Source organism: Mercenaria mercenaria, chromosome 10 (assembly GCF_021730395.1).
Source record: "Mercenaria mercenaria strain notata chromosome 10, MADL_Memer_1, whole genome shotgun sequence".
Lineage (NCBI taxonomy): Eukaryota > Metazoa > Mollusca > Bivalvia > Venerida > Veneridae > Mercenaria > Mercenaria mercenaria.
In genome coordinates, this window is record NC_069370.1 from 54,201,146 (window position 1) to 54,228,602 (window position 27,457).

At 35.1% G+C, this 27,457-nt stretch overlaps 1 long non-coding RNA gene across 1 annotated transcript; it reads left to right on the forward strand.

The window, feature by feature from the left end:
- The first annotated feature begins 52 nt into the window (after positions 1–52).
- On the forward strand, positions 53–10,392 carry LOC123560287 (uncharacterized). The gene is made up of 4 exons (XR_006688171.2): positions 53–140; positions 2,163–2,344; positions 5,584–5,700; positions 8,613–10,392. It is a non-coding gene; the product is annotated as an uncharacterized LOC123560287 (long non-coding RNA).
- Positions 10,393–27,457: the final 17,065 nt, after the last annotated feature.

The window sequence follows — 27,457 nt, forward strand, 5'->3', positions numbered from 1 at the left end:
CAGAACCCTCACTGAAGTCATGCTGAGGAGAGGGAAACCAACATCCAGAAAGAGGACCTGGCTGTGGGTATGGGTACACTCCCTACATATCTACATGACAAACCTGGTATTCCCGCATAAACCATCAGAAAGCTTTTCAGGTAAGAAGAAATCTAAAAACATATTACGTTTTATGTGGTTGTAACAAGTCATTTACATCTTGTGAGCAGACTAGGTTATGCCATTACTTTAGTCATTTACATTGCTTTCAAGAAATGTTTTAAGCTCATCTGAGATCATTGTGATCATGCTGTGTCCGTCTTCCATCGTGCGTCAAGTCGTCCGTCATCAACGTTTGTGTTTTTTTAAAGACATTTGCTCCAAAACCCCTGATGGATTTAGATGAAACTTTGTGTGGATGGTCCTTTGGGTGGTCCCCTACCAAAAACTGTTCAAAACAGTTCGGCTTTTGGTTGCACATAGAGGCTGCCATCGCTAAAAAAAACCAAAAAATCTTCAAACAACATGTCCTCCTAAACTGGTGGGCTGATTAAAGAAAAATATAAAGAAAAAACCATGTTTTAATGTTAATTTTTAAGGAAGAGGTTATATGTCAGTGGGAATAATTTCACAAGGGATAGCCCGAGTGAATTATTCTGACTATGTATAACCGATTTTGAGTGTATTAATTTAGGTAAAACATGATTTTGCTAAACATTATTTCAATTCTAATATGCCCTTAATCTAAAACAGTAGATGAATATACCTAGCAGCTTCTAATGAGATTGGTTTGAAACGTTATTTATGTCTTCCATGGTAAGAAATAGGCATGTTAGATAACTCTTGAGTGAAGTTTTCGTATTTAATACTTTTCTAATATATTGTTGTAAAGACTTGTACTCTGTATCTTCTATATGCATTTTACCAATGCATGATTACCTCCCCTGATTTTAAAAAAAATGGATTTTTTTTCAGTAAGTATTTATAGGACTCATTTGAAATTTCATTATTGTCTTTAGTTGGACTGAGACAATCAGGGTAGATAACTATGGACTGATTTTATGTCAAATTACCTCCCTTTGTTTCAAAAATTAAAATGGGTGTATCTCAGTAACCAATGAAGATACTGATTTGAAATGTCTTTTTTGCTTTTGACTGAATTTATGACAATTACCTCTCTTTATTTTATGTAAATGAATATACTTCAGCAGCTTTTTAATCAGATGGTTTTAAAATGTTTTTAAAGTCTTCCACGGGAAGAAATATTTATGCTAGTACAAAAATGCAGCATTTGAGCGTAGGCCTCAAACTCCTATGGAGATTGGCCTGACTTGTGTGTGACCATAGATCAAAAAGGGGCTGTTACTATAGAATATTTTGTCCTTTATTATATTTAGTGTGTATGCCTATGTGATCTATGTCAAAACTTGATCAGCAATGGTACTCACGTGAGCGATATAGGGCCATCATGGCCCTCTTGTTTTATTTGTTAAAAAAAAAATGGCCACCAGAGGGCGTGGTCACTTTTCATCAACAATTTTTTTTAAATAACATCTCCTCCAAAACCACTGAAATGATTTTGATGAAACTTTACACAAATTATCTTAGGGTAGCCCTCTTTCAAATTTGTTCAGATGGTTCTGATTCACTGAATAATGTTTGGGGGGGGGGGGGTTGTTAGAAATAAGTTTTCAGTTTTCAGACTTCAAAATCAATTTTCTGGAGCTGTGATATTTGGCATGTGATATAAGGGTGTGACTAAGGTCAAAAATGGCCTCGCCCCTATTTGTGACATGTACTTACTATAGGCTTATATATAAGGACTTTGAAAATTTTCTTCTCTGAATAATAGCTAGAGCCTTGATATTTGGCATATGATATCTGAGTTGTACTGTCTACCATAATTGTTCAAATTATTGCCCTAAGTTCAAAAATATGTGTGACATGTATATAATATAGGCTAACATAAAAGAATCCTACCTTTATACTTGTACCATAACGTTACACAAACACAGTTGAAGCCTTGTACACAGGTGAGCGCTTTAGGGTCAAGGAACCTCTTGTTTTGTTTGTTATAGGAAGAATAACATGCACAACAGCAATCTTAAAATTCTTTGTGATAGGCATGAAGATAACATTTTCAGTTTTTGTTTACAAATTGAAGAATGCATTTAACTTTTCAGTTCTGTGAGAGACTTTAACCTGGGGGAACCAGTTAGATGGTGAAGAAGTTATCCATTAGTGACACTACCTAGCACAACCCAATCTTCTCCAGGATTAAAACCTACTGCCTTCTAATAAAAGTCTTGTGTTGGACCTATGGAGCTTACGGGCAGAGCTGGTTTGGTGGAAACGATATCAAAAGGTTGTTGCATCATCTGTAGACTAGCAATAAATTAGGTGATAAAAAATGTGTCAAACAGAATCAGACTTTTAAAAGATTTAATGTACAATGAAACACTGCTCGCTCGAGGTCGCAAGGGGATGAGCAAAATGCTCAAGTTATCCATGGTTTCGAGCGACCCAAACATTGACAAACATACAAAGAAAAATTAAGGTTGTTTTACCAATTGTCATCGGGATAATTTGCAGAGAAAACGGTGATGGGTAATAATAACACACTCGTGACATTTTCAAAAAAACATATTACAAACCTTATCTATGATAGTCGTTTCAATATGTAATTTGTAAATGGCACATGTGAAGAAACAACTAAGACTTTTTATTTTTAGTTCAGGTGAGTTTTTGTGATCGCTCGATGTCCGTCGTCTGTCTGTTTGTCGTCCGTCAACATTTAGCTTGTGTATGCGATAGACGCTGTATTTTTTTCAACTGATCTTCATGAAATTTTGTCAGAATGATTACCTTGATGAAATCTAGGCCAGGTTTGAAAATGTGTTATCTGGGGTCAAAAACTAGGTCACTAGGTCAAATCAAAGAAAAACATTGTGTATGCGATAGAGGCTGTATTTTTCAACTGATCTTCATGAAATTTTGTCAGAATGATAACCTTGATGAAATCTAGGCTAAGTTTGAAAATGGGTCACCTTGGGTCAAAAACTAGGTCACTAGGTCAAATCAAAGAAAAACCTTGTGTATGCGATAGAGGCTGTATTTTTCAATTGATCTTCATGAAATTTGGTCAGAATGATTGCCTTGATGTAATCTAGGTCAAGTTCAAATATGGGTCATTTGGGGTTAAGAACTAGGCCACTAGGTCAAATCAAGGCAGAGTTCAATAATGGGTCATCTTGGGTCAAAAAGTAGGTCACTAGGTCAAATCAAAGAAAAACCTTGTGTATGCGACAAAAGCTGTATTTTTCAATTGATCTTCATGAAATTTGGTCAGAATGATTGCCTTGATGAAATTTAAGTCAAGTTCGAATATGGGTCATCTGGGATCAAAAACTAGGTCAAATCAAAGAAAAACCTTGTGTATGTGATAGAGGCTGAATTTTTTAATTGATCTTCATGAAATTTAGTCAGAATAATTGCCTTGATAAAATCTAGGCAGAGTTTGAATGTGGGTCATCTTGGATCAAAAACTAGGTCACTAGGTCAAATCAAAGAAAAACCTTGTGTATGTGATAGAGGCTGTATTTTTCAATTGATCTTCATGAAATTTAGTCAGAATGATTGCCTTGGTCAAGTCTAGGTCGATTTCGAATATGGGTTATTTAGGATCAAAAACTAGGTAATTAGGTCAAATCAAAGAAAAACCTTGTGTATGCAATAGAGGCTGTATTTTTCAATTGATCTTCATGAATTTTGGTCAGAATGATTGCCTTGATAAAATCTAGGTCAATTTTGAACATGGGTCATCTAGGGTAAAAAACTAGGTCACTAGGTCATATCTAAGAAAATGCTTGTTTAATCTCAAGAGACCAATTTTTTGGTCCAGTCTTAATGAAAATTGGTCAGAATATTTGTTTCCATGAAATCACTAGGTCAAATTTTTTTACACTGTTATGGTGTGTTTCTCAGGTGAGCGACCTAGGGCCATCTTGGCCCTCTTGTTTTATTACTGGTCGTAGGGAAAAATCAAGACCACTTTTATGTAGTACAACATGCATGTTACATCCAATTTTGAGGTGTATTTTGACCTATCTCTACTGGTAAGGATTTTTGTGTGGACTTAGTATTTTTGTTTTTAAGATTTACTTCCCTTTGTTGTTACTACAAATAACTTACATTGTAACTTTTTGCAATCTTTTTTTTTTATTTGGCATAAATGTTTGCCTCAATGAGATAGAGTGTCGTGTGCACTCGCAGTCCTTTTGACAGCTGACAGGCTCGACATGTTGCCCTCGGGCATCTAATATTTACTTTATTTATTTAATTTATTTACAAAGAACATATAGAAAATCCACCGCAAATTTATGCTGACACAGACCGAAAAGAAGAACTTTCTTAGCCAAAAACACCCTTAAAATAGCTGGCCTTCTTTATTCTGCAAAAATACTGAAAAACTGCCAATGGCTACAGCACACATACAGTGACCCTTTTTAGGTATCTTGTAAATTGCATTTTAACGCAACTATAAATGCTGGATAAAAATCAAAAGAAGAATGGGAGCCTTGCGCGATGCAAGAATATTTTCAGACAAACTCCTAATAAAATCTGCTAAATGAGAGACACCGAAATTGTTGAGGTAGTGTATGATGTAAGTTTTCTGTAGCAAAATTTATAATGCAACCATTTCATGATTAAAATACTGTCATATTTTCAAGTATAGACATGCTATGTGATTTCAGTAAAACAATAAAATGCAAAGAATGAAATCTATATGAAGATTTTTTGGAAGCAAAGAACACAACCAGTCAAACATAATAGCAGACTCGGTTTGACTGAGTCTGTTCGTGAGAGGTCATGAAATGTACACACACATCGCGTCCCTTAGCAACGGCTTAGGCAGAACTCTATTATCCATTCATTCTACACTAAAAAGGCATGTTCTAAAATCTGGCCTGGCCTGGTTTGGCGTGGCCGGGCCCGATGTGTCCAATTTTTGATCTGGCCAAGCCAGGCCATAGATTTCAATTTCGTAAAAGGTGATAGTGATTTCTATCCACAGGACAATAATATATTTCAGTCTTTCAGAAAGCTGTTTTCTGAAACGACAATAAACCCTAAATCAACAATAAATTTGTGTTTAGAAAAAAAAAACTATTAGGAATGTTTGTAAAATGAAAACAGACATGCAAATTCGCTAGTGTTCAAGTCAGTTTACACAAAATTCATGAATATAACATTTAAAAATATCATTTCACCTGCATAACCATAGCAACACAATTGCTCTGCCCCATCAGGTTTCTGAAAGCTTTGATTTTTGGAAAATAAAACTGATGTTTGTGTAGTGTGCTTATATAATATAGTAAAGCTCTCTGAATGTTGGGACACTCTCACAATTGTAACTTGATGTAAATAGAATTAAGCTGTTACAGTACTTTGTGTGTTAAAATATCAGTTTATATAATATCATATCAATTTTATATTCCATGCCTGATCTTTAAAAAATATAAAAGATTATGATGTTTCTCCCACTTTCAGTGATGCTATAAGTTTTCACATATTTATCAAGTATTATAAATACAATATTTTCAGGCCACTGAAACCAGAGATTACATTCTATGGTGATGATGTAGTGTGACCAGTTGCAGAGTTTGTGCATAAGACAGTTAGGTAGAGTGAGTTTACATTTCGTTGGAATCCTTGTTGCAGGTACTTCTCCATTACAAAAGGAAGTAAAGGCCTGAAAGATGTTTTATAACCACATGTGATTACTGTGCCCATTATGTTAGTTAAGTCGTAAGTTCGTAATAGTTATAGGATGTGTGAAAGTGTGTTACCAGGGTATATCAGAGCTAGGGGTACATCGAGGGTATTTTTCTCTGTACATATCGTTGAGGCCGGTAGGCCGAGACAGATTTGGGCAGAGAAAAATACCGAGATGTACCCCTAGCTCTGATATATCCTCGTAACACACGAGCATTACATATTATTACTGTTTTATCACATAGTTTTATCATTAAAATTTACGTATTATTTAAATTTGTTTATTATTATATTCACTCTTTTGATTTCCTTTCTGCGCCTCGCTGACTGAAACACTAAAACTTCTGTTTTAGAAAATGTGTTCCCCAGATAAAAGTATCCAACAGATTTCTGCATTGGTTTTAAATCTTTGCATTTCATTGGCCAAACATATTGTAAAACGTGTTGTTTTGTTTGTAAAAAAAAAAAAAAAACAAAGAAAAAGAAACATTTGAGAAATCTCAGAATTATGCGATAACTATCCAGTTTTTGAAATATTCTAGTTTGTTTATTCTTTTACTTTAATGTAGGTGTTTGTGATAATACTTTCTCTGTGAACTAATTGGAGCTAAAATCACCTTTTCTTTGAAAGGAAAAAATTATACTCCCTTGATAGGACCTCGATAGAGAAAAAGTGTTGCGATATATATCGGAACAGTTTTACTGTGCTGATGTATATCGCAACAGTTTTTTTCTAATGAAAGTCTATAGAGATTTCTGTGTTGATATATATCGTAACAGTTTTGTAAAATATCAGCACAGATTTTGTATATATTTATGTGTGTTACCATGTTTAACATACAGCAAAGATCAAAGGAAAACTGCCGCACTATGCGATAATAAGAACTTGGTGTCCGAGTTATTTTAAACAATTTTAAGGAAATTCCAACAATACTTCAGACAGATTTTAATCACGTTGAGAAGTTGTGCCATGCACAAGAATTGGGTTCATATCTCCAAGGTTAAGGTCACAGCCAAGGTCACTTCACTTCGTCGGTGTTTGTCTTTACTAGTGACATCTTGTTCAGTCTACCCTTATAACATATTTAGGTAATTCTGTTTATTCTCTGCCTATCACCAATGAGACAATTTATGTGTATGACTGTATGGGACTCTCAGATTAGAAAATTTTAATCAGGGGTCTTTTTGCAGTTTTTTTGGCAATTTAAGGTATTATTGTCAGACAAATAAACAGCTTTTATTTTATGCTAACTAATGAAATACTGTATTCTATCAGATAAATATTTTCATATTTCATCACACACTGAAAATATGAATTCTATATTTTCACACTGTGAGAGATATAGCTCCGCCCCCTCATTACATTGTGTATGAATTTTAAATTATTTGCTTAAAACAGGATGAAAATTGTAGCCGCACTTTATTCTTTATAGTATAGTTCTCGATTCAAATTATTTTACTTAAAGAGAATTTCATACCGTTATGCAGCAAAAAAAAAAAAAAATGGAACTTTATGTTGCATGCATCTTTATAACGTCACAGCACGTCTGAGTCATGTCTGTTTACGCGCGTCTGTTTCCCGCGCTGAGATTAAAATAGTTGCAAAATACACATCTCATCTAATTGAGCATAAAATAAAAAGAAAATTTGTTTGTTTTTCGTGAATATAGAATATATCTCAGCTCGATGTGAGAAAATTTTCACATTTTCACTCGCGCTACGCGCTCGTGAAAATATTTAAAATTTTTCACTTCTCAATGAGATATATTCCATATTCACGAAAAACAAACAAATATCCTCTATATATTTCATTTTGAGAGAAAGATAACTCTTATTACACTGATAGATATCAGCTGTAAAATTCTTCCTATCAAAAAACAGCAAAATACACAAAATCTTACAGTGACAATATTTTATGATGTTACAGTATTTCAAATCAATAATGATTTATTTTTATGCCCCTGAAGGGAGGCATATAGTTTTTGAACCGTCTGTCGGTCCATCGGTCTGTCAGTCTGTCGGTCTGTCAGTCTGTCCGCAATTTTCATGTCCGGTCCATATCTTTGTCATCGATGGATGGATTTTCAAATAACTTGGCATGAATGTGTACCACAGTAAGGTGACGTGTCGCGCGCAAGACCCAGGTCTGTAGCTCAAAGGTCAAGGTCACACTTAGACATTAAAGGATAGTGCATTGATGGGCGTGTCCGGTCCATATCTTTGTCATCGATGGATGGATTTTCAAATAACTTGGCATGAATGTGTACCACAGTAAGACGACGTGTCGCGCGCAAGACCCAGGTCCGAAGCTCAAAGGTCAAGGTCACACTTAGACTTTAAAGGATAGTGCATTGATGGGCGTGTCCGGTCCATATCTTTGTCATCGATGGATGGATTTTCAAATAACTTGGCATGAATGTGTACCACAGTAAGACGACATGTCGCGCACAAGACCCAGGTCCGTAGCTCAAAGGTCAAGGTCACACTTAGACGTTAAAGGATAGTGCATTGATGGGCATGTCCGGTCCATATCTTTGTCATCCATGGATGGATTTTCAAATAACTTGGCATGAATGTGTACCACAGTAAGACGACTTGTCATGCGCAAGACCCAGGTCCGTAGCTCAAAGGTCAAGGTCACACTTAGACGTTAAAGGTCATTTTTCATGATAGTGCATTGATGGGCATGTCCGGTCCATATCTTTGTCATTCATGCATGGATTTTAAAATAACGACGTGTCGCGCGCAAGACCCAGCTCCGTAGGTCAAAGGTCCTAAACTCTAACATCGGCCATAACTATTCATTCAAAGTGCCATCGGGGGCATGTGTCATCCTATGGAGACAGCTCTTGTTTCAGATATACTCGGGTTACAGATTTGCAGTAGCTGTCAGCAACCAAGAAACCAGCAGCCACTCAAAATAAAGGACCCACATGACCAGACAAGTTGGCAAGATTATAAATTCAAGCAAAGTGTGCCAAAGTTCAAGTCTGGAGATAACATTGGCAAATCTTAGACATTTTTAGATATAAGTTCAGTCAGTCAGTGTTAAATTACGGTCCGTCTGCCCTTTCAGACACAATAAAGCATAACTGCCACATAGAGTAGTATTAGACCGATTTTGCTTAGATTTAAGTTTTAAAATGACTTCATGTATATACTTTTCAGTCAAAGGCTTTTTGGTATTTGTATTTTATTCTACATATCCACTCCAGGAGAACTACGTTCCAACATAAGTCAAGTCTCATCGATATCATGTGACATACCTCAACAATGAAGTTACGGTGTCGCTCCAGTTACCTTGTTGATTCATTTATTATGTGTAATTTAGCATTTATTCTACGTTTTATGTGTAAAAGATATATTAGCTATTTGCAGCATTTTGCAAGATACAACAAACTAGTTACAAATACACTTAACGTAATCTACATAAATGTTGCAAGGCCGCAACGATAACATACATTATGTGACAGCGTCTCACATACAGTGTTGCAAAGTCTCAGCATCATAATTACCATTTGAACTTGTAGAAAATTCTTATGTACATTTTATCTTTACCTTGAGAACATTTCTTTGACAATTTCATAAATGACTGGATGACATCTGGGCAAGGTACAACAATTTAATAAGTATGATTAATGTATTTGTCGTTAACATAATACACATTATAGTCTTACACAGGCTGGAGTAAAATTCTTTGAAATGGATGAATAAAATCATATACAATTTCAGCATGAAAATTAAAATGTAAAGTTAATGCTTTTCAATAGAAATAAGTATCTTTAGATATTCGCTATAGAAATACTTTCATTTATATCAAAATCCATGGAATCTTGTAAGCAGTGTCGATGGCTCCTACACAAAGTGGTGTTCAGCTGAACCATTACTCTTAGTCAGTTTTGAAAAAGTGTATACATGTTATGCATTGCAATGTTTACATTATAAGTTAAAAGGGGATAGAGAACCTATAAGGTTATAATAATTGGAAGAACATAACAATTATATTATTTTATACTTTACTGCATGTCTTTCTTTCTCGTGCTTTTTAAACACGCGCATTTCCTGAAATTTTCATTGCTAGTATTTTGCGTTGTTTTCGTCTCCTATAATCCCCGACGAAAGAGGGATATGGTTTTGGCGTTGTCCGTCCGTCTTTCCTTCCGTCCCTCCTTCCGTCTTTCCATCCGTCCGGAGCCATATCTAGGAAATGGTTGGGAATATTTATTTAAAACTTCATATACATGTTCACCACTATGAGTTCTTGCGGCCCGTCAAGTTTCAGTCAGATTGCCCAAGTAACACCAGAGTTATGGTCCCTAGAAGTTTCTAGTGTTAACTATGTAAGGTACTATAAATATGGCAATTTCTGCATCATAACTTTTGATATATTTGACCTAGAACTATAAAACTTAAATAGAAATTAGATCACCATAATGTGGTTGTGTACACACAATTTCATTCAGATTTATATGTAAATTAAGAGTTATTGCCCTTTAATTGTATAAAAATCCACATATTTGTACATAACAAACTTACCATTTGGTAGAATTTCATTAAATTTCTTTCATTCTTTTCCATGAACATTTATTGTAAACATGTGAAGTTGTGTACCCACACCTGGTCACCCCTTTACCTTGATCATACACCTCCCCCTCTATCCCGCGCCCCCCCCCCCCCCCCCCCCCCCCCCCCAAAAAAAAAAAAAAAAAAAAAAAAAATCATTCCTTATTTTAGATTTTTTTCAAACAAACTTCATAAACATGTTCACCACTATGAGGTTATGGGGCCCATCAAGTTTCAGACAGATTGCCCAAGTAACACCAGAGTTATGGCCCTTAGAAGTTTCTAGTGTTAACTATATAGGGTACTATAGATCTATAGATATGGCAATTTCTGCATCATAACTTTTGATATATTTGACTTAGAACTATGAAACTTTAACAGAATTTAGAGCACTATAATGTGGTTGTGTACAATTTTGTACGGATTTCTTTTGTAACTTCAGAGTTATTGCCCTTTAATTGTCTAAAAATCCACATATTTGTACCTAACAAACTTACCATTTGGCAGAATTTCATTAAATTTCTTTCATTCTTTTCTGTGAAAATTTATTATAAACATGTGAAGTTGCGCACCCACACCTGGTCACCCACTTGCCTTGGTCACACCCCCTCCCAACCCCCCCCCCCCCCCCCCCAAAAAAAAAAAAAAATATTTTTTTTTTCATTTCTTATTTTAGATTTTTTTCAAACCTTCCAAGTTGTACCATTCCCCCACCTCACTTCTCCACCCAGTCATGCCCACCACTGATCATGCATCCTCTGCCCCCCCCCCCTCCCCCCCAACTTCACCCTTTTACCCCCCCCCCCCTTTTTTTTTTAATTTTTATTTTTTTAATTTTCAATCAATATTTATAATCAACATGTGAAATTTTGTTTCCTCTCCTGTTCCCCTGCACCCCCACCCCCTAAAAAAATAAATATATACATATATCTATATATAGAGATATATATATTTCCATTCCTTTTTTTTTTTTTTTTTAAATGTTCAAACCTTCAACATGTGAAGTTGTGACTGCACAAACCTTGCCCTCAGCCGTGTTCAAGATATCTTACCTGTGTTCTCTTAAGGACATCTGTTCTTTTAAGTTCAAATGTACATGTTAAACACCAAACCACTGTCAAACGAAACAGACAATATTTCGTTCCAGTTAAACTTCAAGCTCACATTTCAATTAACTGCATTTAATTTTAAAAGCTAAGCTTATTACAGTAAGCATATCCCATTCAAAATAAATTCTTTAGTCAGGATCAAAGTATCACACATTTATTTTATTACTCAAAATAAAAACCAATTATCTCATACAACACTCTTTATTCATCAAGAATATGCATTGATACTTACAACGATAGTTAAACATACGCATGATACATTTTGTAATAATTTAATTAAATTCAGTAAAAGTATATTGACAATATTGGGAGTTGATCGGCCGCTCATGACTCAACAAGGGTCTCACCGTGTAGAGTCGTTAAAAGCACAGCAAAATCCGTCGACCGAGAGGAAAACAGACGCACCAACCCAAGGCTTGCAAAAACAACGCAACTGCGCAATCCATCGAACTTCGAATTGTGAATCCAACCCAGCCCGGGTGTCACCGGGATGCGGTCAAATGCACAACCCTAGCCAATGTAAAGCGAGGCAATATAACACAACGGACCACAAGGCAAAGCAATGCAAGACACTTTGTACTTTGTAACAGGTATCACTCAAACAACGCAAAGTAACGCAAGACACTTTGTACTTTGTAACAGGTGTCACTCAAAGGCAAAGCAACACAAGACACTTTGCACTTTATAACAGGTATCACTCAAATGCAAACACACAACAATTTCAATTGAACGTCGAGCTACCATTCCACCCATTTCGGGTTTCACCGAGAATGAGCGAAACCGCAACACGAGTCAATGAAAGGCAAGGCAAGGCAAGGCAAAGTGACACCACTGAGAGCAACGCAACATACGCAACACACGCAACACTAGGAATTGCCAAGTACTAGGGCAAAACCTTTTACTATCCAGTTAACACAAACTGGTAAACATATGATACCCCAAAGTACGCAACTTGAATGCAAACATACAGACACCGTATCCGCTCACCTCACGGCCGACAGAATTTTACCGCCAACATATTATGAGCGACAATATCCATCAAGCCAGTATTATAAATAAACACCTTTTACTTATAGTATTATGACAAGATGAAGAAAAACTAATATTAAGGTCTATCAAATGTCACAGTTAAAAAGCCAGTGTCCGACATAATAATTGTTACCACAAATAATAGCAGAATTTTCTTAGTGATATCCAACTGTGATCACAAAGTTTTTAAGTTCACATGAAATAATATTTACGACAGTCAATACTTCCTATAATTAATTTCCTGTCCTTGAATTTCATGTCAATACGACACATTTAACTTAAAAAGTGAAACTTATTCTAATAATTTTATTACTTCACTATTGTCTTCTTGTACATTTAGTTTATATATTTTAATACTAGAAATACGTATATTAATATCAATCAACTATCCCGTGCCTTTTTAAAGAAGTATAAAATCTTTCAAATTATACTGGAGAGTCTTATACAAATATAGTCACGCCCATGCTAAACCGTTTTCTTTAATAACAAAATTTATATACACTGCATCAAAATGTCTCAGTTTTTTCTTCATAACACAGTATGAACATCTCACGTTTGGAAGTCCTTGGTCACGTAACAAGATGACATCTAGCCCCGTCATACATTTTGATGGCTGGATGTGTTATCTCCTGCAGTGTTATTGCTCTCCGGTATATCACCCTCATCAATTTACTTTGGCACGGTTTAACCCTGCAATTGTAAGTAAAAAGACGGCAGTACCTAACAACTCAGTCGTCAAGACCGGGTGGACAATAACAATTAACTTGAACTAGAACATCAACGTTAGCTATTGTTAAATAGATGGACTTTATGCAAATTTCCTTTACAACTTTGAACCAATTTCATAAAACATTCCACAGATAATGTAAGATCAACATAAATAGATCAGTAAAGTGTATATAAAATACTGACAAAGTATTCTAGCAAGTTGTTAAAACTACAATACTAGCCCGAAATTAAAGATGCAAAACTCTATGTTTCGAAAGTTCATATAAATACAGGGTGTGGCGGGCGGGTAGTTTTGACGTTACCGACGGTGTAGCTAGCAAAATGTGAGAGAACTGCACGAGATTATTGGTATTTATATTATATCGACTGGGTACCAGTATCAATAGGAACCAGTTTAGATCAGCCAAGTGTAACAATATCGATGACACGTTTATCTACGAAAACAGACGACAATTTAATAAACTAGCAGACGGTAATTAACGAGCAACAATTTGAGAAAAAATAAATTAAATTATTTTAATTCTAAAATAATTTCCATTATTATGTACTCTTTAATTAAATATTTGTTTTCTGTTAAATTGATTTTGACTAATGAAATTATTTGCTTCTGATTAACATCCTTAACTTTTTGTCGGATATATCTTTTTGCCATTCCTCACCACAAACCCTTTCGGCGGGGGATACCAATTCATCGAATTTGCTTGTTTCCTTTTTAAATTCTCGAAATTTTTGCATTTTCTATGATAATCTCAAATTATGCAGCATATTGCATCACCCTTTTACTTTTCTTTTTCAAACATAATTCATTAAAGTCGTGCAGTGACTCGAATCTCTTTTACTTTGTTGTTTTACTGAAATGTCCTTTTCCTTTATTCAAACTGAAAGGCATCCAAAGATAAGCAGTTATTTTAATCTCAGACAGATTTGTATTTTACTGCATCCCTTTCTCACTTTTCAGTAATCTCATTAAATCTATGCTTATTTCTTCCCTCCAATCTATGTTCGCAATGGTCGCTTACTTCGCTTCACTTACCTTTTCATCTATGTGCCAATGAACTTTAGCTTTGGATGTGGGACTTTCATGTAAGAAATCCATCCAGTAAGTTGCAAAAGGTCGTTTGCTCTACCAAGATGCCCGTCCGTATATGAAATAATGTTCGGGGGGCACCTTGGGCTTTCCGTCACCACGAACCTTAAAATCTTTAATTACCTCGGAAAGACATAGAACACTTCATTAATATTACAAATAAGCTTATACATTCACACTTATTAGATAGTACATACATGCGTACGCCTGTAATCAATACGGTATAGATAATCAGGATCGTAAAGCAGTACTTCCAGAACTTTGCACATAACTTAGCTAATTCATAACAAATGTTTTCGTCACCCTGTGCAGGCATTTTGCTCATTTTGTCAGCATTATTATGATTATTATTATGTCATGCAAATGTTTTAGGAACCTGAGACGTCATAAATCGCAACCATACAAGATGCAAGTGCCCTCAGGACGGATATTTCTGTCGAGTTCGTAAACACATAACTGAATTTTTTCTTGCATATCGTTTAAAAATAAGCGTTTCTTTCTGACAGATCATTTTTGTTGCGTACCGTATTTTACAAATAATAACAGAAATTCAAAAGCAATTAGAAATACTCCATTTGCAGCACTCATGGTAGAGCATGCAAGTCCGTAAGCCGAAGTGACGTCATTACATTCAAGTGAAGCACAATAACAAAGTTCCACTTAGTTTTATCGTTTAAAGCGTAACGGTACTATGTTCTTTCTGTAAAATAACGTATTTTAGACCAACAAAAATACTACATGTAAATATGATGAAGAGAAGGTCTCAAGATACCTCATATTGTCTAAGTTCACATATGCAATACCATATAATATCAATGCAGCGTAAGTTGTCATTACCAGCACGGGAGCCATCCCATGGGGGTGCTAGATGGGTTTTGCAGGCATGGGTAAAGTCGACGGAAACGCAGGGCCATTATTACTGAAAGGCACCACTCTCCCATTTATTAAACTGTACATATTGCGGACAACGCTTTCATGTCGGACAAGGAATTTTTTCTAAACGTTTAAATGGAAAGAATCGCGTGATGTCCATGACGTCCACGCGCATGTTGCGACATCAATTTCACGTTTCAAAAATCGCGGAAAATAGGAATGCGTGTCTGTTTGATTTGTTTATTAGATTTTTTGAGAAATTCTTCTCGTATTTTTCCTGTATTTCGTACCAGAAAAAATTTAGACAAAGTAATTACTTGATAGTAGGTATGTAATAAAGTCCTAAAGTCACACAATATTACTGCTGCAGAACAAGTGCATATATCCAAATACAAAGTCAATGACCTATAAATATTGACGTTTCAGTTTCATTTTGGGTGCGTGTCGTCAATTGTGACGTCAGTTTCATGGATGTTGTCACGTTTTTAAGTTCTTTAACTAGGACATTTTCAGTTCAACTGTGGCTAAAGAACAAATTTTTTATCATTGATATAATGAATAATACACATGTAGTAATTATAAAAAGATTTTTAGATTTGCATAAGAAAATAAGCATTCATTCTTCATAAAGTCGCGCAATATTTCTATATTTAGGCTGCAGAACGCGTGCATATACCTAGATACAAATCAAATAACCTACGATTACATGCTCACTTCAGGTTTCTTAGTTGTGTCCTGTGCTTCAAAAGAGTCTTTTTAGAGACTTAATGATAATTAAAGTGTGTACATGCAATAGTATAAGTCAACTCCACGCCACCTCGTACATATTGCTAGTAAGATATCTTGGGGAAACCGTTGAATAATAATAAAAGAAACGGATAAAAGATACTAGTACATACTTTGAACAAAATCTGATTTTCAGTCACAGACTTGCTGGTATATTTTACTCAAATATAAGTAATGTGTTAAGCAGCAGTACTTCAATGAGTGTCAGTAACGCTTGCCTTTGTTGCGTATAGAGTTAGTAACATCATCGGTTAGAGTGAGGGACATGATATTTAATAAATATTGTTCGTTTATGAAAAAACAGTTGCAGTAATATATTTCTAAGATTAAAACTGGCATTGCCTTTAATCGATCATTAACTGTCAGTAATTATTGCTGTTGAAAAAGTGTAGTATATTTGTTTTATTCTGGAAAATAGCAAAATGCTTCTATTTTCTAAATAACAGACGACTGTTTTTAAAATTTAGATGTTTTAATAAATTTATGTGATTACTTTTAGAATCTGAAAATGTGTTCAAGTCAAGACACAAGTAAATATAATAAAAGTAATTGATATATATGAAAATAATATTAGCCGTGCCATATTGAGCGATACCGTAACCAGAAGTCGTTGAGATATGTCACATGATATCATTGAGATATGACTTACGTTGGAACGTAGTTCTCCCGGAGTGTATCAAGTTCTGGAAAATAATAATATTGGAGATGAGTTTTTATTAAAAAAAGAAAGAAAATAAGATTTTATTGTTGATGTGTTTTTAGAATAAATATGTATCAAATGACTACATGTATAGCAAAGGCAGAATTACTTGCCACCAGCAGGCTAAACATTTTTAGAGGCACAAAGTTCTATGCTTTTGGGCTAAAACAGCTATTTTTGTGAGGACATTAATTTGGTGATTTAAATTTTGAACATTAAGTGAATGGGAATTTTACTTAATATCCACTTAGTTTTAATTTTGTGGATAAAATATGCCCTGCAAAAATGAGGCCCTCAGGAAAATTTATGATTTAAAAAAGATTTTCTTTTCTCGTTTTTCAAAACTCTTTTCTGTGTTGCCTGAAAACTTGTCATATTTATATGAATATATTATATGACACATTTTGCACAGCAGGGAATAAAGAACATAACTGTGGCAAGGATTGAACTTCTGTATCATAGTCTTGTTCATTATCTTCTATGCTAAATCATTGGGCTTGTGTATCATAAATACCCATGATTGATGTTAGGAAAGTTATAAAAAGAATTTTAAAATATGAAAATAAAATTTGATGTGTGCCTTGTGAAATACTGGAAATAAATAAATGAAATAAAATTGATATTTTCACTTTTTGAAATGGTAAAAATATCTTTTTTTGTTTTTCACTGGTATGTAACTATACTTGAATGTGAAAGAATATGAATTAAAAAACATACTTCAGTAAAGTTAAGATATATATAAATACCTACATGAACATAAAGATGTACGCCAAACCATAATAAAATGTAAATGAAATGTGGAAACATCATAGAACTATTTGACTATTTTTAGCTCGACTATTCGAAGAATAAGTAGAGCTATCCTACTCACCACGGCATCGGCGTCACACATTGGTTAAGTTTTTCGTACCAGTTCATATTTTGACAAAGTCTTTTGAGATAAAGCTTTGATACTTTCAACACTTGTTTACCATCACCATGTCCAGTTATAGACAAGAGTACATAACTCCATCAAGGATTTTGGCTGAATAATGGCCCCTTTTGACTTAGAAATTTTGGTTAAGTTTTTCGTACCAGTTCATATTTTGACCAAGTCTTTTGAGATAAAGCTTTGAAACTTTCAACACTTGTTTTCCATCATCATGTCCAGTTAAGGCAAGAGTACATAACTCTATCAAGGATTTTTGCTGAATTATGGCCCCTTTCGACTTAGAAATCTTGAGTTTTTCGTACCAATCCACATTTTGACAAAGTCTTTTGAAATAAAGCTTTGAAACTTTCAACACTAAGTCTTGTTTTCCATCACCATGTCCTGTTATAGGCAAGAGTACATAACTTCATCAAGGAGTTTGACTTAGAAATCTTGGTTAAGTTTTTCGTACCAGTTCATATTTTGTGTAAATGTTTGACGTATGGCTTTGAAACTTTAATCACTTGTTCAGTATTGTAGTCTCTATCTGTAGGCAAGAGAACATAACTCTGTCATCTATTTTGGGTGAATTATGACCATTTTTGGACTTGGAAATCAGTTAAATTTTTCATACCATTCCATGTTTTGTTTAAACTGTTGGACTTTGAAACTTTGAACACTTCATTATCATCATGGTCACACATTGCCATTTAATGCAAGACTTATCGAAATGGTTTGCCTAATTTATTTTTTAGCTCACCTGAGCCAAAGGCTCATGGTGAGCTTTTGTGACCGTTCAATGTCCGTCATGTGTCGTGTGTCCATCAACAATTTCTAAAAAAATCTTCTTCTTGAAAACCACTGGGCAGAATTACACCAAACTTCACAGGAATGATCCTTGGGTAGCACCCTTTCAAAAATATTCAAAGAATTGAATTCCATGCAGAACTCTGGTTGCCATGGCAACCACATGGAAAAACTTTAAAAATCTTCTTGTCCAAAACCGCAAAGTGTAGAGCCTTGATATTTGGCATGCGACATCATCTAATGGTCCTCTATGAAAATTATTCAGATTATGCCCCTGGGGTGAAAAGAGGTCCCGCCCCGGGGGGTCCCAAGTTTTACACAGACTTATATAGGATAACTCTTTAAAAATCTTCTTTTATGAAATTACTAAACCTAGACCTTTGCTATTTGGTATGTAGCATTGCCTTGTGGTTCTCTACCAAGATTTTTCAAATTATTACCCTGGGGTGAAAAGAGGCCCCACCCCAGGGGTCCTAAGTTTTATATAGACTTGTATGTATAGGAATTTTTTTTTTAAATCTTGCCTGAAACCGCAAGGCCTAGGCTTTTGATATTTGGTAAGTAGCATTGCCTAATGGTTCTCTACAGAAATTGTTCAAATTATGCTCCTCTGGTGAAAATAGGCCCTGTCCTTGGGGTCCCAAGTTTTACATAGACTTATATATGAATTTTTTTTTTAAATCTTCTTGTCTGAAAGTTGAAGGCCTAGGCCTTTGATATTTGGTATGTAACATTGTGTAGTGGAGCTCTAACAAGATTGTTCAAATTATGCCCCTGGGTGAAAAGGCTCAGCCCTGGGGTTCACTTGTTATATGAGTTATATAGGAATAAATACTTGAAAAATTATCAGATCATATTTCCTAGACTGCTTAATTATAATTACCTGATGACCCCAGGTGATTAGGGGTCACTTGACTATGAACTTGACCTACTGACCTACTTTCTTGTTTTTAGCTCACCTGAGCACAAAGTGTTCAAGGTGAGCTTTTGTGATCGCCCTGTGTCCATCATCTGTCGTCAGTCATCCGTCAACAGTTTGACTTTAACACTCTAGAGGTCACAATTTTGCCCCAATCTTAATGAAACTTGGTCAGAATGTTACCCTTAATATTGGGTTATCCAGGGTCAAAAACTAGGTCACCAGGTCAAATCATAGGAAAAGCTTGTTAACACTGTAGAGGCCACATTTATGACTGTATCTTCATGAAACTTGGTCAGAATGTTAATTATGATGATCTTAAGGTCCAGTTTGAATCTGGGTCATGTAGGATCAAAAACTAGGGCACCAGGTCAAATCAAAGGAAAAGCTAGTAAGCATTGTAGAGGATATTTATGACCTAATCCTAATGAAACTAGTTCAGAATGTTTATCTTGATGATCTATAGGTCATGTTCGAATCTGGGTCAGGTAGGATCAGAAACTAGGTCACTATGTCAAATCAAAGGAAAAGCTTGTTAACACTCTAGAGGCGAAATTTATGACTGTATCTTCATGAAACTTAGTCAGAATGTTAATCTCGATGATCTATAAGTCATGTTCGAATCTAGGTCAGGTAGGATCAGAAACTAGGTCACTATGTCAAATCAAAGGAAAAGCTTGTTAACACTCTAGAGGCCAAATTTATGACTATATCTTCATGAAACATAGTCAGAAAGTTAATCTTGATGATCTTAAGGTCTAGTTTGAATCTGGGTCAGGTGGGGTCAAAAATGAGGTCACCAGGTCAAATCAAAGGAAAAGCTAGTTTTAATAAAATCTTAATGAAACTTGGTCAGAATGTTAATCTTGATGATTTTAAGGTCAATAGGTCAGGTGAGTGATACAGGGCCTTCATGGCCCTCTTGTTTAAGACACAGCCTTGAAATTTGGATGGCATGTACAGTTTTGCACACAGGTCCTAAAACTGACTTTCTGTGACCATGAATGTGACCTACTGACCTACTTTTTAGCTCACCTGTCACATAGTGACAGGGTGAGCTTTTGTGATCGCCCTTCGTCCGTCGTCCATCCACAATTTCTTGTGAACAAGATAGAGACAACATTTTGCAAGCAATTTTGATCAAACTTATACAAAACTTGTATTGGCATGATATCTCAGATCCTTTCAAAAACTGGCCTGATCCCATCATGGGTTCTAGAATTATTGCCCCTTAAAGAGAATTGCTACAGTTTTTTTCCTTTCATAGAATTTTTTTAAATTCACATATATGATAGGAAAATTTGTGCTGAAAACAATGAACAAATAAAAACAATAGGTCACCAGGCTTGTTTTTGTGAAAACTTGTTTTGAACACACCCACTGTTGCTGAAACTGCCAGCGATTTTTCAACATTTTCATAATTTTTTGCTTTTTTATAAATGCCAACCAAAATATACATCAAGACAACACAATACAGTTTTTTTTTTTTACAGATTTTATTATATACTTATTTGATATCATAGTCATATTTGTAATACTCTATCCTTACAATAATGGGTACAAATGAAAAAAGATATCGTTTCATATTTACTTTTGTGAACTTTTTTCTATGAAAAATACCCATAGTGAAGAATATTATTTTAAATTTTGAAAAAACTCTTTCATAGAATTTTTTCCTTTTCTTCTTGTGTGTAGATACTTGTATTGTAAGCATAAAAATGGCTAAAAATGTATGGGTCACCAGGCTAAATTTTATGTTAAGACCGCTAGAATACAACACCTGTTCGGACGGAAATGGCGCGAACCTGGCCAAGTTGATTATATGTATGTCTGCTTAAATTTAAAAAAAAAGTTTTAAAAATTCTTAATTCTTTCTATAATTGAAAACTAAATAATCTGAAAGGTGATACTGTCTTATCAGTACTAAGTCAATTATCTTACATTATATGAACAACACTGTCTTTGTACTAAAATGCGATGTGAAAACGCAACCACAAAAATAGCAAGATACCTGTCAGGCATGATACTTGTCAATACAACATAAACCAGTATCAACATTTGATTGCTGATAAAACTTATCAAAAAATGTTATTTCATTCAAGATTCCTCATATTTAAGATTGTCTGTCATATGTTTCAACAAATGTTGACTTCAGTTCAGTTTTCCATAGAAAGTGTCGGCTGCGCAGAAAGATGCGCATAAAAAACTATAGGAATTCCCTTTAAAGGGCCAGAATTTGCTATTTTTGTGCGTCAACAATTTCTTGTCTGCACGATAGTGGTTTCATTTATGATTTTATTTTAACCAAACTTGCACACCATAAGATCTTGGTTCCTTTATTGAACCGGCCAGATCCCTTTATGGGTTCCAGAGTTATGGCCCCTGAAGGGCCAAAATTAGCTATTTTGATCTTGTCTGCACAATAGCAGCTTCGTTTATGATTTAATTTTTACCAAACTTGCACACCACTTGTATCACCGTGAGATCTTGGTTGCTTTCTTGAACTGGCCAGATTCCTTCATGGGTTCCAGAGTTATGGCCCCTGAAAGGGCCAGAATTAGCTATTTTGACCTTGTCTGCACAATAGCAGCTTCATTTATGATTTCAATTTAACCAAACTTGCACACAACTTGTGTCACCATAAGATCTTGGTTCTTTTCTTGAACTGGCCAGATTCCATTATGGGTTCCAGAGTTATGGCCCCTGAAAGGGCCAAAATTAGCTATTTTGACCTTGTCTGCACAATAGCAGCGCCATTTATGATTTGAATTTAATTAAACTTGCAGAAAACTTGTGTCACCATAAGATCTCAGTTCCTTTCTTGAACCGACCAGATCCCATTATGTGTTCCAGAGTTATGGCTCCTAAAAGGGCCAAAATTAGCTTTTTTGACCTTGTCTGCACCATAGCAGCTTCATTTATGATTTGATTTTAATCAAACTTGCACAATACTTGTGTCACCATAAGATCTCGGATCCTTTCTGGAACTGACCAGATCCCGCAACAGGTTCCAGAGTGATGGCCCCTGAAAGGGCCAAAATTAGCTATTTTGACCTTGTCTGCACAATAGCAGCTTCATGTATGATTTGATTTTAACCAAACTTGCACACAACTTGTATCGAACCAAGATGTTGGTTCCTTTCTTGAAATGGTTAGATTCCTTTATGGGTTCCAGAGTTATGGCCCCTGATAGGACCAGAATTAGCTATTTTGACCTTGTCTGCACAATAGCAGCTTCATTTTTGATTTGAATTTAATCAAACTTGTGTCACCATAAGGTCTTGGTTCCTTTCTTGAACCGACCAGATCCCCTAATGGGTTCCAGAGTTACGGCCCCTTAAAGGGCCAAAATTAGCTATTTTGACCTTTTAGGCTTAATAGCAGCTTCATTTAATATTTGATTTTAACCAAACTTGCACACAACTTGTATCACCATAAGATCTTGATTCCTTTTTATACGCCTGAAGGGACATATTATGTTATCGCCTCGGTGTCTGTCAGTCTGTATGTCTGTTGGTTAGCAATTTCCCTTCTGCTCTGTAACTGTTGAACCCGTTGAAGGATTTCAAAGAAACCTGACACAAATGTTCACCTCATCGAAACAATGTGCAGAGCGCATTTGGATGGCTCACTTCAAGATCAAGGTCACACTTAGGGGTCAAAGGTCATATGACTTCTTTTATGTGTATATTGCTCTGCATTTGCGTCGATTGCAGTGCTCTTGTTTATATTTGGCAGATCCTTCTTTTGTTGACCTACAATAATTTTTTTCAGTTACTTCCCTTTTATGTTACTATAAATAGCTTATTAAGTATTTCTATTATTATTGGCTGTAGGTAAAAAGCCGAGACCACTTTTCTGTGGTACAACATGGATGGTACCTCCAATTTTTAGGTGTATTTTGACATATCTGTACCGTGTAAGAATTTTCCATTTCTTTTTGGTTAAATTTTGCCCTTTGTTGTTCCTGTCCTTTGGACTAAGGTATTTTTTCTGAGGACTTAGATTTACTTTTAATTTCTTCCCTTTGTTGTTCCTGTCCTTTGGGCTTCATCAGTCAAAATTTTGCTCGATGTAATCCTTTGGGCATAAAACTACTGGCCTGATTTGAAAACAATTTTATTTGAAGTAACTTTAAGAAAATTTCAACTATATTTTCTCATAATTCTTTTGATTGATCTGGATTATGATTCTTTGATCTTCTTGTCCTTAAGTGCAATGATAACAGGTGAGCGATATAGGGCCAATTTGGCCCTCTTGTTAATATTTTAGCATCAGTTTGCCATTTTAAACATGTGGCTCATATAACTCAGGTGAGCGATTCAGGGTCATGCATGACCCTCTTGTTTCTTTTGTCTGAAAATCTGTGGTAATATTTTGACCCAATCCTTCAATCAATTCTTCGAATAGTCGAGCACGCTGTCATCCAACAGCTCTTGTTTAAGGTAGATATCTTGACGTAACGACATTTTGACTTCATGACAAAATGCACGAGCCGTTGCACAGGCAAAATGGAAATAATTAAATCGTATTATAAAAACATCATTTGTTGAACACCCTAATTTACATTTTCACTTGTGGCTGTGCTTCTCGTGAAAATATTACATATGGTTTCACTCGGTGAAATATATTTCAATCTTACACTTGAGCAAACAAATTTCTTTTAAGGAGGTAGGTTACCTTCATATCTGTATGTGCGCATGTCCAACCAGAAGCTAACATGACGATTTACGACGACGTTTACGACAAACTAAATGTGTTTGTATATTCATTCTTCTGAAAACAAATCATGAACCTGTCTCCGCTCTGATGCTTTATGGTTTAGTAATGCAGAAATAATGAATAAATTGCCGCAGAAATGCTTCAAAACAATGTTGTCTTAAAATGACGTCATGACGTTACGTGTCAGTTACCGCGCAAAATTAATAGCTTTTATCTTGAAAGTACGTAATTCTGTGCATTTTCTTTATTTTTACTATTTTCAAATAACCATTATTTGCTGAAATATTTTTATGAGTCTTTTGCTCTGAATAATAATCAATATTTTGCTTCTTTTATGTAGTTATATCGAAATGTTATGCGGAATGTAAGAAAATGGATGATGGTAACCAATGTTATTTGGAATATAGTTAGGTGAAAGGTTACTTGTTACGGCCATTTTCAAATAAAAAATCTCGCAGTTTGATTTGTAATACCTATTTTTCAGGTTCCGTTGATAATTTGTTACTTATATACTAAAAGTAAGATCTAAAATTGTTCAAATTTCAGTAGAAAATTGTGGTTCCTTGAACTGAATTGATGTTACCATGGAAACGAAGCCCGCGATCTGACTAAAGTACATATCCTATTACGCTACGCATAGGATCTGAAAACGACCTATTCATTGCCTCGTTCTGACGGCTCTTTCGCTAGCCAATCAGAGCCTAGCTTACAACATCTTGCAAATCTACATGTAGCATTGACTTTTGATATTTACAATTCTTATGTCGTAATGTATCAGATAGCCGGTTAGCTCAGTCGGTAGGCCACTTGCTTTGTAAGCGAGGGGTCCCGGGTTTGAGTCCTGGAATAACCGCATATTTTTCTTATCCTTTGACAATCGAACAAGTCGTCTGATTGGATAACATAAAAATAGCAATAATGGAAATCTAAAATATACAGAAGACGAATGTAAATAGGCCGTTCTCAGATCTTCGTTTAGAAGATCAAGTACTTTAGTCAGATTGCGAAGCCCGTGACCTATGTATGTAAATGTAAAATTCAAAAGCGTTGACACTGGTCTATTTAAGAAACACAGCTTCGGCTTTTTATTTTCATTTCAACAATATCTATGAGAATAATAGCAGCATGCTTAACGATTTTTCCATGAAAAATGCCAGACGAGGGGTACTGCTGTAAGTATTCTAAGCTGTGAAATTTGTTTGAATAAATGCAAATAACATGAAAATATTACTTACGTTAGATATTATATGTTTTAAAGCTAAATCAACTAGAAAGATAATCTTATTCAATATTTTTATAAGAAATTACGACAAAAAGCACGATATAAGCTATTTTAAACATCTCTGTTGCCATGGTTACTTTAAACTTTAAGAAAAATAGGGTACCATGTAAAGTGCTTGGTACTTTGCTAATAATATTACCCAAATATTCCATGTTGGTCATTAACAGAATGGCACTGAAGCCGTCGAAAACCCCTATTTTTATACATAGTTGTTTAAAAATGAGAGACAATGCGTTACCATGGAAACACGAGCCCCGCGACATATACATTTTAAGCTTATATTAGAAAGCTAACGTGCATACTAGTAAAATTATCAATTATGCAGACTTCTACGGATATCAATGAAACTAAAATACACTGAAAAGTGTTAAATATCCGTATTTTCCTTCTTCTTTCAATATGAAATACCTTTGGAGGGTCATGTTCTTCAAACTTGGATAAAAATTGAACTTGAAGGGACAGAGACAAACGAAATTGAAATTGTAGCAGTTAAAACTTCATATTACACGAAATACAAAATAATGCTGCGTTTCAACTAATTTGAATTTACCCTTGTAAAAAGGTAACCTACCTCCTTAAGTGGCACAGATTACTCAAAAAAGTAAAGTTTACTAATGATTGTTTTATCTCACAATAGCAAAACATAAAGAAGCAAGTTTAGTATAAATCTTGCTTATTACAAACTCATTTTATTCTTTGTTAAGTTACAGTGGAACCTGAAACTGATCTTTTTTCATGTTGATGTATAAATTTTACATCGAGGAGCATGATATATGAGCTTTGCCATGAGAAAATCAACATAGTAAGTTTGCGACCAGCATGAATCCAGACCAGCATGCGCAGTCCGGTCAGGATCCATGCTGTTCGCTAATGGTTTTTCTAATTGCAGTAGACTTTAAAAGCGAACAGCATGGATCCTGACCAGACTGCGCAGATGCGCAGGGTGGTCTGGATCCATGCTGGTCTCAAACCCGCTATGTTGATTTTCACATGGTGCAGCTCATATGTCCCTTTTTATGTGTGTTTCACAATTTGTTTATTTATGTCAGTTTTATTCTGGGTATTCAACAAATTCATGATATTAATATGTGTTGTTATGTAGTGAATGGAGTGTTAGATTTGTTTTAAGAAATATGTACTCATTCTTTAGCAGAATAATATAGCGCTCCTAAATACATGTAATATTTCCGCTGCAGAACTTGAGACATATTTCTCGATACAAAGCTAATAACCTATAAATATTGTACTGAAGTATCAACCAAGGTTCAGTTTTGTTTCATCTTTATGTTTTTGTTGTGAATGTTCTAGTTTAAACTTTGTTGTAACATTATTTTTGTCAGTTAATTCACATTTTTTTCTAAAAAATATGTATGCTGACAGGAAGTCAATTTTTGTATTTTTTTATCTCAGATTGTTGAAAGACATCTTGGTCGAATTTCTCTACTGTAAACAAAAAATTGAGAACATTGAATACTAACTAGTATATTTCTTTAAAGAAATGAACCTTGACAGATTTCAGCTGGATCTTGCATTTTTAGCTCACCTGTCACATAGTGACAAGGTGAGCTTTTTTGATCACCCTTCGTCCGTCGTCAGTCCGTCCGTCCGTGCGTCAACAATTTCGTGTCTGCACGATAGTGGTTTCGTTTATGATTTTATTTAAGCCAAACATGCACACAACTTGTATCACCATAAGGTCACGGTTCCTTTCTTGAACTGGCCAGATCCCATTATGGGTTCCAGAGTTATGGCCCCTGAAAGGGCCAAAATTAGCTATTTTGACCTTGTCTGCACAATAGCAGCTTTATTTATGATTTGATTTTTACCAAACTGGCACACAACTTGTATCACTACAAGATCTTGGTTCCTTTCTTGAACTGGCCAGATTCCATTATGGGTTCCAGAGTTATGGCCCCTTAAAGGGCCAGAATTAGCTATTTCGACCTTGTCTGCACAATAGCAGCTTCATTTATGATTTGAATTTAATCAAACTTGCACACAACTTGTATCACCATAAAATCTTGGTTCTTTTCTTGAACTGGCGAGATTCCTTTATGGGTTCTAGAGTGATGGCCCCTGAAAGGGCCAAAATTAGCTATTTTGACCTTGTCTGCACAATAGCAGCTTCATTTATGATTTGAATTTAATCAAACTTGCACAAAACTTGTGTCACCATAAGATCTCGGT